The sequence below is a fragment of the Haliotis rubra genome, unplaced genomic scaffold (assembly GCF_003918875.1).
Source record: "Haliotis rubra isolate DU_JTF1 unplaced genomic scaffold, ASM391887v1 Scf435, whole genome shotgun sequence".
In the NCBI taxonomy this organism is placed as follows: domain Eukaryota; kingdom Metazoa; phylum Mollusca; class Gastropoda; order Lepetellida; family Haliotidae; genus Haliotis; species Haliotis rubra.
Genome location: NW_025767119.1, coordinates 363,976 through 378,326, shown reverse-complemented (window position 1 = coordinate 378,326; position 14,351 = coordinate 363,976).

Genomic DNA, 14,351 nt, shown 5'->3' with positions numbered 1-14,351 from the left:
GGTGTGTCATATACTGCCTGTATACACATGATATTCAAGTAAGCACCACCGTTATCAAAAGGCAGTTTTTGGAGATTGATCCAAACGGGCAATCACCCTAGCATAATGGAATGCACATATTAATCAGTGGCTCAACCAATATCGGAAAAAGCAATGGGTCACATTTTCACATACTGCGAAAGTGCTAATAGTATTGGGGTATACATTATATACTTGCAGTATGTGCACTATAACTTTCTGCTCGTTATAATGACGGTCGTATTAAGCATATCTTTTCCTGACAGGGCTGGACGCAGACTTTCAGAAAATACATGATGGCAAGTTATTCGCATCCTGTCGCTACATCGATGCTAACGGCTATTTGTCGACTCGTGAGGAAGTGAAGTTAAGGATCACCCAAGACCTGGATGATCGACGAAAACCAGTGACTGTGATTTGTCTGGCAAAATGCAATCCCATGTTGAAAAACTGCGATCAGACCACCCGTCCTTACAGAACATACATAAACGTCTGGCATGGTGCAGGCTCCGAACAAAACGTAATTTGAGTACACTGTGTAGGGCTCATTTGCCTGATGAAGGTCGATGTCTTAAAGACGTTGACGACGGAATCCCATGACCCATATCGGAAACCTTGGCACAGGAGAGTGAGAGTCCAAATCAACACCCAGTACAATCAGAGCCATCCTCCAGAATGGTCAACGCTATCAGCAAGAAGTATTGCCCACCGTCACCGTGTGACATTTTCATAACCACCCCACCGCAAGTTGTCCGATATTCATGGCTGACAATGTTTAGCGGCCTTCACACGGCAAACTAAAGTTTTGACAACACATGTCAAACTGGAGTTTGAGAGTGTGAACATTCCAACAACTCGCCACCAACACCAATTTCAGAGTTGTCAAACTGTTGTCGAAAATTGGATCAGTCTCTATTCTCACCAACTTTTCCATCACATTTTTGGTGTTGTCAAACTCGTGTTTGTCGTGTGAAGTGTTGTCAAACTCGTGTTGTTCAGAAACAACCAATCGCAGTCAACCAACTTGTCACGTGACCACACCGATAGAGACATGATGTTCAAATGACAGGAAATTTAGACAACATGTGTTTGACGTGTGAAAACGCGAGTTTGACAACTTTTAAAATTTTAACAACATGTATTGTCAAACTTGAGTTTGCCGTGTGAAGGCTGCTTTAGACCTCACTGCCAATTTTGCTGAGCATCATCATCGACATATCACCATTGCCTGCAAGGAGACACGACACGAACCCTGCGGGTTCATCTTTGGGTCTATGTTGGACGCTTAGTTCCAGTAGCATAACATATCCTTTCATCCCTCTAAAAATATGCTGGGATTGACGCAGGCACTTCATGAGGAAAGACAGGGGATTCTAATGCTGATAATTCGACGCTTGATTGCCATTGTGAGGAGGAGGCTGACAGATGTTGTCAGTGGTGGTTCATACAATCACACCAACCATTGTTTGTGAACTGTGTGACAATCCGATTGGTGGCATGATCATTGTGACCATACATTATTGATATTTACTTTTTTGTATATCCCTCTCAGACTAGTATCAAACTTTATTTTATGTTTTGTTTTTGTTTTGAGTAAAATATATTACAGTTACCCGTTTGCTTTTTCAAGCATCCACAAGATCATGTGGCATATGCTCATGTGTAGTTATGTGTTTTTTACACGATAGTAGCATTTCAGTCAGTTTGGGACCCCTTGTTTCCATGTACAACATAAATTGACTTTGCAACTTTGAAGAACACTGATAAAATTGGTAAACATATGATAGAAAAGTAAAACTTAACCCCAGAAACGATCATCGAATGGTACATCGACATCAGCTGAAAGAACAAGGCGCATTGACATTGCCAGGTATATTTTATCGTTGCCGTGTTGAGTTTTTGAAACGTCCTCATTACATAACTACAGCATATGAAACAACATTCACTGTTAAATAACGACGAAACTCCATGTTAAACACAGGACATTCTTACCTGATTCCCAGCTTCTAGAAATGCACTGAACAGTTCGTTGACGTCTGAGATTTTTTGTCGTTAGTATTCTTTCAAAAAGATATATTATCTTTCAAGAAAATCTGTTAATAAAACATAAAGTTCTTAAATTAGGTGTCGACAAAGCTCCTGGGAGTGTGTCTGACGGCAAGGTTACTCAGAGAATCAGAAACGGAGGTAGACGTGCAAATACACTAAACGCCAAAAGAAACATTACCCTCCTACCTTTATAAATTACTGAAAAACTATCAAAGATATGTTAGAAGGTATTAGTTTACAAGAAAGCTTAACAACACAGCTCTATGCAAAAGACGAAAAAAAATTCTCAAATCCATTCAAATTTAGGCGAAATGCATTTTTCAGAAGAGTTAAATTGTCCTATATTCGCCCATGCCGAAATACAACAATAACAGTGATTTTGATGTCCAAAAGAAAGGTTGAGATAAAATTCTGCTTAGGGACAATGATAAACCGTTTAAAATCACCAATTTTCAACTATTAAAACAAGAAACAACTGTTGTAGAGTGTGTACAATTGTAAAATAATCATGCCTGTGATTTCAGTCTTTTAAAACATTTTCTGCTGATTTGTATTAGTGGAAACAAGTGAAACGTGTCTTTGATATTTTGAAAAAAAAATTAGGAACATCTAAAATTATCTTTGCGTGCAAAGTAACATTTTTCCAATTCCATAGCAATATCAATCGCCAAACCGCAGCAATATTCAAGCAGTATTTACATCCATTTCACATGTAGAATGATTCTATAGGGTATGAAGAGAGCCTAGAATACGTGATATGATACACAAGTACGAGAAATATGCCACGATTAACAGCTGAAGAGAAAGAGCCATTGGGTCGGTGCAGATGGGGTCGACATACAATGCTGTTGCCAACGCCCTCGGATGCCACCGTATCACGGTTATAAGACTTATTCAGGGCTTCAGACAGACTGGAGTCACCGTAAACAGACCAAGAAGTGGACGTCCACGCATCACAACGCCAGCTGAAGATTGGTACCTCCGTCATTAAGGAAAGAGGGTAACGTTTCTTTTGGCGTTTAGTGTATATATACCAGTGAGTCTGTGAAATTACACCCTGATCTCGAGTATCAGGCATCCCCCCTAATGTTGAAAACCCCCAAATCACTTGGTTGACACATGTCATCAGTTCCCAATTGCGTAGATCGATGCTGATGCTGTTGACCATTGGATTGTCTGGTCCAGATTCCATTATTTACAGACAGCCGCCCTATAGCTGGAATATTGCTGCGTGCGGGGTTAAACAACAAACTAACCACAGATTCACAGGTAGGGCTCCTCTTCCCCTACTTCTTCTGAGGATCTAGCAGTTACAGCAGCATACCTGTATTGCGGTTTCTTCTTCTGAACTCGGACGGATGTTTTCGTTCCCCAAACACTTGAAATACTGTCAAATAGGAGATAAACATCATGTGTTGGCGAATTTCCGGGTGTTATTGAGTATTTGAAACACGGGAATTCATTTGGAACCGGCGGCGTCAGCTGGAGGTTTCAAAGAAATATCCCCGTGCTTCAATTACTCAATAACACCCGGAAATTCGCCAACACATGATGTTTATCGACATTGTAAGCACAAAAGTAAACCAAAAGGTCCACACACGTTTTTTGTGTCTGCACTCATTGACATCGAGTACGGGTACAGCAGTCAAATGTCATCAGCCGGCCGTTTCGGCTGTCTCCCATGGTAGCATCTGGCACTGCTCATTTGTGACGTCATTCGGACTTTACGTCATAATATGAGCTTAATGACGTCATCACAGCTGACGACGTAACAATACAATGGTGTGAGCGATAGAGAATACTACACGAAGTCTCATTACATACGAATTATACGAAACGAGTGTCCTTCCTATGGTATCTGACAGAGCGAAAGCGAGGTCAGAAACCATAGGAAGGTCCCCAGTTTCGTATAATTCGTATGTAATGAGACCGAGTGTGGTATTTTATTTATTACCCACGTCTTACATGCATTAAATTGACAAAATAGCGTAGTTTTAGTATTGTTGTGGTTTCAAACCGAGACCGGTTTCACAAAGAGGTTGCGGAAGAATTTTGTTCTGACGTAAATTTTTGCATGACGTCACACTGTATTGACGTCACTACGCCATTTCTCGTCTGTCCCCTTGGTAACCGACGTCACGATGCATGTCAGTTACCATCGCCTCGTACAGCCTGCTACAGTAAACTTCTCCGTAGCACCCAGTTTCTTGGTTTACAACTGCTTCACTCGGCTAACATCACTGGTGGAAACATTGCGTTTATGTTTTTCGACGCATATAATGTCTCAGTTCGACTCACAATTAAACAGCGACACGGCAACGTTCGCAATGTTTACATTCCCACAATGCATCTAAGTTGTAGAATGAATGAATTCACGTGTTTGTTATGAACGATCAAGTAGTTCCGTCCCAACGTGACCTAACTGAGAGGTCATCGGTTATCCAATCAAATCGTTAGAATCTCAGGTCAAGTCGTTACGACACAGGTCAACGCGATACGACACTCGTGTGACGTACGAGATTAGTATGCAACTACCCATACGTTGACCACGTGGGTAATAAATGTTTTATTACCCACACTCGTGTGACGTACGAGATTAGTATGCAACTACCCATACTTATCTCGTACGTCACACGTGTGTCATATCGCGTTGACCTGTGTCGTAACGACTTGACCTGAGATTCTAACGATTTGATTGGATAACCGATGACCTCTCAGTTAGGTCACATTCTGACGTAACTATATTTTCATTCATAACAAACACGTGAATTCATTCATTCTACAACTTAAATGCATTGTGGGAATATAAACATTGCGAACGTTGCCGTGTCGCTGTTTAATTGTGAGCCGAACTGAGACATTATACCCGTCGAAAAACGTAAACGCAATGTTTCCACCAGTGATGTTAGCCGAATGAAGCAACTGCAAACCAAGAAACGGGGTGCTACGGAGTAGTTTACTGTAGGAGGCTGTTCGAGGCGATGACAACTGACGTGCATCGTGACGTCGGTTACCAAGGCAGTGACGTCATTTTGGTGTGACGTCATGCAAATATTGTACTACAGTACAAAACTCTTCCGCAACCCCTTTAAGAAACCGGTTTCGCTTTGAAACCGAAATATTAACAAAAATACGCTATTTTGTCAGTTTAATGCTTGTAAGACGTGGGTAATAAATAAAATACCACACACGGTCTCATTACATACGAATTATACGAAACTGGTGACCTTCCTATGGTTTCTGACCTCGCTTTCGCTCGGTCAGATACCACAGGAAGGACACTCGTTTCGTATAATTCGTATGTAATGAGACCTCGTGTAGTATTCTCTATGTATGTATCTATACGCAGAGAATTTCCGGGAATCAAATACCATTTGATCACGTTTTTCAGCCAATCAAATTAAAGAACACAGTGACTTTTGGTTTACAATAGTTGTTTGACGCACACCTACGGTGTATCCACCGACTATCTGACACAAACGAACCTTCTTTGGAATGCCGGGTTCATTTGAGTAAGTTGTCCTTTTTCTGTTCCAGCTCAGTTCTTCTCGAATTCCTTCTAAACAAAATGTTTGGTATGCAAAGTATATACAGAGTTACTTAGGAAAGGATCTATGTTGTCATTTGGGATTATATATTGGTATGGTTGCAGATTTTAAACTTGCGGCATACAACTCAGTATTTCACCAGGGTATTAGGAATTACACGCAGTACAATAGTCTCCCGCTTTGCTCTCAGGGCAGGGTACACTGGGTTAGTGTTTCCAAATAAAGTAGGTGTCGAGGTAGGTTCTTCCCTCTGTTGCTAGCGTCAGACATTTGGGGATAATTTCAAACGAATACTAACACCAATAGTTTAAAGTGGAACATCTGACTCCAGTTGAAATTGGTGTATTGATGCGTTTTGTTTTTTCCTTGAAACATTTTTCTTCATATGCCCGTAGTGACCGATACAACATCGTCGCATAATAACTTCTTCAAGTCTGGGCTGACAAACCAAGTAGGTATAACCAATAGTTGGTTTAATTTCATGTAATATATTTAGACCCACTTGAGTGTCCCTCTTATTTTTGCAGTTGTGTTGGTTGGTTGCTCAACACCGCACTCAGCAATATTCCAGCTATATGGCGGCGGTCTGTAAATAATCGTGTCTGAACCAGACAATCCAGTGATCAACAGCATGATCATCGATCTTCGCAATTGGAAACCGTTTACATGTGTGAAGCAAGTCAGCGAGTCTGACCACCCGATCCCGTTAGTTGCCTCTTACGACAAGCATGGGTTACTGAAGACCAATTCTAACCCGAATCTTTACAGGTTGCTTGTGTACTTAAATGTTGACACATGGTGTGATATGTAGTCGTTTACCGACGCACCCTTTAGATATGACAAGTGGTGAATAAGCCTGAATATTTGCTTAAACCCATCCTTCCTTGTTTCGGTTTGTTGACTTTTTCGGAATGAGAATGAGAAACTATAATATTTTGGAAATATGGTGTTATAAATGGACCTGCAGTTCTTCCTAAGTCGATTTCTTTCTGCAACATTGTTGCCACAATGGTTGTTCATCGATGGGCGGTGATTACACTGTTGGTCATTCTAGGACCGGGTGGACCGTATACTGCAGTGGAAAACCTTCAGAAAACCCTTGCAACGAAAACATAGTATCTGTCGCGTGGAACAAAGTGTATCCAGTGGGACAAAACCTGGCTTCTAATGGGTGTTGGTACTTGGCCTTGAGTTGGCCTTGGTGGCGTTGACTGAGTACGGGGGTCATGGCCAGCCCTTATTGCTGAAAGCATGCATGTGCCAAATGTGTAACCTGGTCACGTGTTACCTTAACCGAGATACCCATGTTAATATTAATGCAGTGATTGCAGGCGGCGGTATTAGCTACGCGCACTTGTGTTGCTTGTTGACTTGGAAGCATATGTCGTAGCCATAACTTACCATCTATTGCCCACCACGACCGTGACTGATCGTGTTGCATCCTGTGCCTGAAACTACGGTCATACTGTAGCCAGGAAATCCCACCGTACCGCAGAGAAACACAAACACAACATTCTCCCTCACCCCCCACCTGTGTAGGTGAGCAAGTCCTGTATCTCATCCGGGTGTTTTTCTATAGTGCTTACTCTCATGCTGACCTTGACCGCCGACGTCCAAGTTCCGATGGTTTTGTTGTTGTTTGGGTTGGAATATTATCCCATCCGTGGGTTTGAGCGCCATGGTGAATGTCGACGTATTTTTAGGCGACTACCTTTGCGCTGGTAGTAATTGTTTATGCTCAATGTATTCTCCATTATATATGTTTTCTCCGATGCTGCTGGTTGTGCTCCAATGTGATCCGCTTTGACGTTTAACTGTAAGCTGCTGATGGGACAACCCCCATGGTGCCATGATTTTTACTGAATGGTTAATGTTGCGCGAGAATTTCGTTCGCACTCCACCTACGACTATAAACTTACACAGAAATGGAGAATTGTAGAAATTTCCTATCCGATGGTGCAAATGTAAGTGAAAATACATAGGCGGTTTGAATGATCTCCAAAATTATGTTATGCGTTTAAAGCATATGTTTCTTATCGTACGGCAAAAAAGCACTGTGCGACGATATTGTATATTTTGCATACTCATGCCAATAATGGTTGTCATCCCCCTTCCCACCCCAACCCCACACACCCTCTCCAATAAAAAAAATTGAAGGGGGTTACAATTACCATTATTGGCATGAGTATGTTATGGGTGGGTATTGCTGAGAATTTTCATATTGCGATATATTGCGATGCGAAAGCATATATTGCGATATGTATTGCGATTTTATCATCCAAAATTGTGTTCCACGGGAGATATCGCTTGTGTGAGATCAAACGATATCTCCTAGGAGATATCGTTTTGACAGTAGATTTTGTACAATGCCCTGACAATGTTATGACGTCTTGTACTTGATGACGTCACAATGCTATGACACCACTGCACTGCAAGTGTAATGGCAATACCACGTTCAGAGATGTACATTTTTCATTGAAAATTAATGAAGAGTGATTTTGGATGATAAATAGAATCTCACCCTCGTTTCTTCTGATATCAAATATATCAACACTCGTTGATAAAGTAAAAATATCCTCGGCAAGCCTAGGATATTTGTAACTTTATCAACTCGTGTTGATATAATTGATATCAGAAGTCACTTGGGTGAGATTCTCTATATATTGCAAGAAGTATTTTTAAACAAAAAACTACGTATAATCGAGTTAATGCTTGATTTATAAAGCATGAACACAAAAAAATTCACTATGCTTGATTAAGCTTTAATAGAAACTTTTAATAATGACAAAATAATAATGTAAATAAATATTTGGCACAAATGAAACAAGTAAATATCCGAAGATATCCGAGTATTACGAAGTTTTCCGAATGAAAGTCAAAATACCGGTTTTCGATCAGCGTATCGCAATACGTATCATTTTCATGTCTGAACCGGTATCCAATATATAATTTGGCTTGCCATAAAGGTAAAGGGACATAACTCCGCTACGCTTGACACTAACTGATGTACATAGGCACACTGTATTTTCACGAGGTTTCGTTCACTGTGAACCGAGTTATTCCAATACCAAGATCAACATTTTAACTGGATACTATCTACGTATTGTTGTTTGTTTCTATCCTTTTAATTGTAATGAAGAGAAGTTGTCGGGAATGCCGATAAATACCGTTGTCGTGCGTGATTTTGCGTCAATCATGGTGTCACAAGGACGGAAATTTTGCATTGTATTGTAACTGTTTGCAATTTCCTTATTCTTGTCATAAAACTCTTCCCATCAATATTCTAAAATAGTGAGCTAATGTATGCTGCAAATAATACTTATAGTCTGAAACCTTGAGAAAATTCCACACAGTGTAAAATCTGAAAATTTCGTTGTTTGCATTTCAAATAAAAGAGCAGTCCTACAAGCACAGCGCTCTTTATCACACCTAGTATATTTCGTTTGATTTCATCGGGACATTTGGTATTGGTGACAGAGACAATTCGTGATTTTTTTCTAAAAGCTATGAGGAATTTAGTTATGTATTTGTAGCTGCTGAGTGTGAAATATAATTGATGTATGATAGGCGTCACACATGACCGGCCTTCGCGAAGTGTGATTTTGGAAACGCTATCCAATATGGCGGAAAACTCACTCAGGGTTCGTGTTCGCATGTTTTCCAAAACATCCCAACCGATTCTAGGTTTATCGGCGACGTTTCAGAATTACCTCTGGTGCATTCATGACAAACAGACATAAGTGATTACTAATATGTAAGTTTTGTGACGTGAGTTACAATAGTGGGTCTACCTAATACAGCACCACAAACTTTTCAAATTACATCACAATACCTTATGACAATATGTGAAACGTTGTTGCCCAAAACAATGCAATGTGACGTCACACTGTTGCTGGGTGTCGTGTGTGCCTAAGCTCGTCTCGGTGTTCTGTCGACGCGTTGTCATTATCCCCCTTTCCCCCCCACCCCCGTTTTGCGAGGGTATAAAATGGAGGATACTATGTTTACGAAACGAGTGCCTTAATGTTAGTATTTCCCATAGTAAGATATATGCACGAATACTAGTATAATGTTCTGTTTATTACCAAAGTCGTCAAATTGAGGAAAATAAACCCAAAACCACTATCAAGCAGGCTGGCTACCCGCCCTCACAACGCAACGTCATAGAAGAAACGTAACGTCATAGCATTGTTCGTGACGTCACGTCACCATTACATAGTAATATTTTGCCCTATCCCCCTTGATGCCGAGTTTTTTTTCAGGCGCACATTTTCATACGCTTTGAAAAGTTAACGTTGTGCGAGAATTGCGCTCGCGTGGTCCTGGATCTACGTACGGCTATAAAATTACACAGAAATGTAGAATATTAAATTTCCTATCCGTTGGTATAAATATAAGTGAAACTACCTTGGCGGTTTGAGAAATAGACCTTGCTAAATGTTGTCCAAATTTTTGTTATGCGTTAAAAAACAGTAAATTTCTCCGCTTTTTATCGCGCACCGATGAAAGCACTGTGCTACGAATTTTTTAATGTGGCATCTTTACGGAAAGTGTGAGCGAAGAAAATACTGCCTGATATCTGAATGACATAAGTGTATATGAATTGGGTTTATGTGCTTGTGCATAACGTTATACGCTCAACATTAAAAATGACTCGTAATAAATGTCAAAAATGGATTTTCTTCTATGACGTCAAACGACGACAGAGAGGTCATACACGTATAATGATAAGGGGGCATAACTCCGTTATGCGTAACACTAGGTCAATGTAACTCAGATCACTTGGATCACTTGTTGTGGATACGGACGCTATATTTTCGTTATTTTATGTTCATGGTGAACCAAACTATTCCAATTCAAAGTTCCCCAATGTGAACGGATGCGCTTTGGTAGTTTCACAATTTATAAGAAAAGATGTCAACGTATTACATGTGAAAGCACGTAATAGCGAGTTGAATGGCCCTATCCGATATATAAGTTAGTTCTTAGATACCCATATTCTCCTGTTTGTGTAGATGTAATTTGACTTATTTTGCATCGTTATTACCAGAGTTCTAGCCATATCTTCAAATGTAACGAAATTGCTGAAAATGATACAACATTTTAGTTGACGTCATTGCTTGTTTTATGCTTTTTGCGACGTCGGAAAAACGACGACATTGGTATGCTGATTAGTATATATCTCACTTAATTTCCATTAATTGTATAAAAGGTCTAGAGTTCTATGTCAGAATTTAACACTCTTTAGACAAAACATAAAATGACTGATTTTTCCATTTAAATAGTGTCCTGAATATATCAACAATTAGACGGTTTGACAGCGTATCATTTTGTGAACAACACGCGCACCTGTTTGGCATCAATTTAACGTAAATAAAAATAATATATTAAAAAACACCCGAATGTTTATTTGGGATAAGAATTTTGTTTGTTTATGATTATGTCGCTATTTCTCTTCATACGTATGCAATGAAAGATGCAAAAAGATAGCTTTTTATATATGGAACTATATATTAGAATATGGATGTAAGATTTGTCAGAATTAACACATGAGATGGTATGTATATTTTTCAACAATTTTCGTATAAATGTAGTTAGAGTTTGATATCCTGTCATCACAATATTATTTAATCGAATATGAATTGAATATATTATCGAAAACAATGATAGAGAATCATAAAGCGTTTCCAACAAACGCGCACCTTGTCGATCAATATGCATCATTCTTTTGTCTATAAAACGACACAAAATTATGCAATGAACAAGAAAATTCCTTTAAATATGTGTGCAAATACATTGCATACCATATATAAATCATTGTCATTAATATTATCAGTTTTACATGTAAGGTTGAATTAAATCAACGTTCATTAACCTGTTCATATGAAATTGCAATACTAGTAAAAAAAAATTAAAATTGAATATTTTACCTCATAGGAACTAAAGTAGTTGCAGCTATTGCTACGTTTGATCTTCTAACACTTGTGTAAAGGTTTAGAATATGGTGTACTGCACTAAATATGTCAATTTCTGATGTAAATATGATTCAAACAATCAAAAACTTTCAAAGAATAAAACACCGTAAACCCTATATGCACGTATGATATGATATTGAACAAGGCTAAATGTAGATACTGAAGTCAGTTTCATGAAAAAGTATCAGAACTAATACGCAAAATATACACCATAATACTGACAGTGTAATCGGAAGGATATGGCGATTGTGTTTACGCTTGTTCAACCGACCTTCACCTCAAAGAAATTGCCTAATATGTACAACAATGTTGACGTATGACATCACTACCGCTGACCGATTTCTTACAAAATGGCGGCTTTGCTGACAAGGGTACACCGGATTTGCGAGGACCCTTCCATTGATTCAGGGATCGTTTGTACATAAATATGAGATGTAAGTAATCAGAATGATTCTGACTATCTGTGTATTGTTATATGTTTTTATCGTTTTCACTATAAGTAAGAGAAAAGGCCAGAAATGCTGATAATTACCGTTGTCGTTCTGCGTGATTTGGCGTCAGTCATGGCGTCACGCTGCACGGAAACTTTGACAATTTCTTATGAATTATCAAATCTTTGCATTGTATCTATTTATAATTTCCTATTTCTTGCTACGATTCTCTTTCCATGCATATTCCAAGGTATTGAGCTATTGCAAGCAATGAATAGACGGATGAATGTTGAAAAATTTCAGAAAATGCTACGCAGTGTAAAATCGGAATTTGTCTTTGTTTACATTTCGGACTAACGCAGTCTTTCAAGCACAGCGTTCGTTTTCATACCCAATATGTTTCGTCTCATGTTATCTAGACAGTTATTATTGGTGACACAGACCAGTTGCAATTTGATTCTAAAATGTATGGGGAATTCAGTGATGCATTTTCGAAGCTGAATATGAAATATACATGATGTAATAGGCATCTCAATACCGGCCTTCGCGAAACGTGATTTTGTAAACACTATCCAATATGGCGGAAAGCGCTCTACGGTGTTCGTGTAAGTGCATTTTCGAAAACATCCCAACCGATTCTAGATTCATTGGCAACGTTTCAGAATTATAATTAGCGATTTCATGTAAAACTGATATCAGTGATCATGAATATGTTATTTTTGAAATTCAATACTCCCAGTAATTATCCGATTTTCACATTTCAAAACATACAGCAAATAACGCTGTGAATCGCGATTTCGTACTGTGTCAAAAATGGCGACATTTTCGATGAAGCCAATTTTGAAAGGTCATTTTCAGCACTTGAGCTTTGTCTAAAATACTAGTGGGTGTTATCAAGAAACAGGCAATTTCCCGAAGAATTCGAAACTGTGAAGTGTATTTGTGTGCGTGGGATATTTTGATTTTTATTGGACTTGAAATTGAGGATTGAAGGGGAAGGACATATATGTCCCTGTGGCATCCAGGGGGCTATGGCATCGTGAGAAAATATATTTTCGCCCTCGTAGGTATTAAAATGGACTCTGTCCGTCAGTCCGTCCGTCGGTCAGTCCGTGCACAGAGCAGAACATAAAAACCCTTCAATATTTCTTCACCAAACTTCTCAAATGGATAGGTCTGGTGATGAACTGGTGCCTTTTGGATTTCTGTTTTTTGCGTTTTCATGGCAGCGAGTTTGACTTTGACTGAAATTGCTGGTAGTGCTCTTTTCCGCTGCAGAACGTTAAAACTGTTCAATATCTCTTCACCAAACTTGGCACATACATAGGTCTGGTGGTGTACTGGTGCCTTTTGGTAGTTTCGGATCTCTGAATGAAATAAAAAGAATTGCGTTTCCATGACAACAAGTTTGACTTAGACTGAAATTGGCGGTAGTGCTCTTTTCAGGTGCAGAACTTTAAAACGGTTCAATGTTTCTTTACCAATCTTGGCACATAGATATGTCTGGGGACCGATCCACAAAGGCTTGTTGAACTTGTGTTTTGATAGTTTTGGATTTCTGAATAAAATATTTTTTTGCATTTCCATGGCAACAAGTGTGACTTTGACTGAGTTTGGTGGTAAGTGCTCCTTTCTGGAGCAGAACATGAAAACCGTTCAATACTCTCCTTCCACTTTGCTATATAGTCGCTGACTGGATCGACACATCGCACCATCGTATCCCATTTGAGTAGATCCATACTCATGCTGTTGATCATTGAATTGTCTGGTCCAAATTCAATTATTTACAGACCGCCGCCATGTAGCTGAAATATTTGCTGAGTGCGTCGTAAAACTAAACTCATTCACTCACTGCTATATACACGCCAAAACATTTGACATAGTCATAACAAGTTGACATATTCATGAAGAGTATTTTGCCATTGCGGGGGATATTGGTGACTTTGAGTTCTTGTTGAGTAAGACAAGCGCTGTAGGGAGTTTGTGTGCTGAACACTGACCGCGGTTGCGAATTCTATAGCAAGCACCAGTTTATGAAAGCCCTTTAATTTAAAAGACATATTATATATTTCGCTTTCAACGTAATTTTAAGGAATATATGAATTAGAAATGGGAACTAATATACACATATATTTTTTTTCCATTCAGTAATTAGCATCATTACACAGGAATGTAGTTTATTTATTATATTATATTTTTCGAAGAGGTAAGGATGCATTACACTGGACTCGTTAGCCATTTTCGTGCCGCTTCGGTCAATATATTTTATTTATTAGGATTATTTTGAGGGATTTAGGGTTAGGGTAAGGTTCATGGTTTTGGGTTAGGGT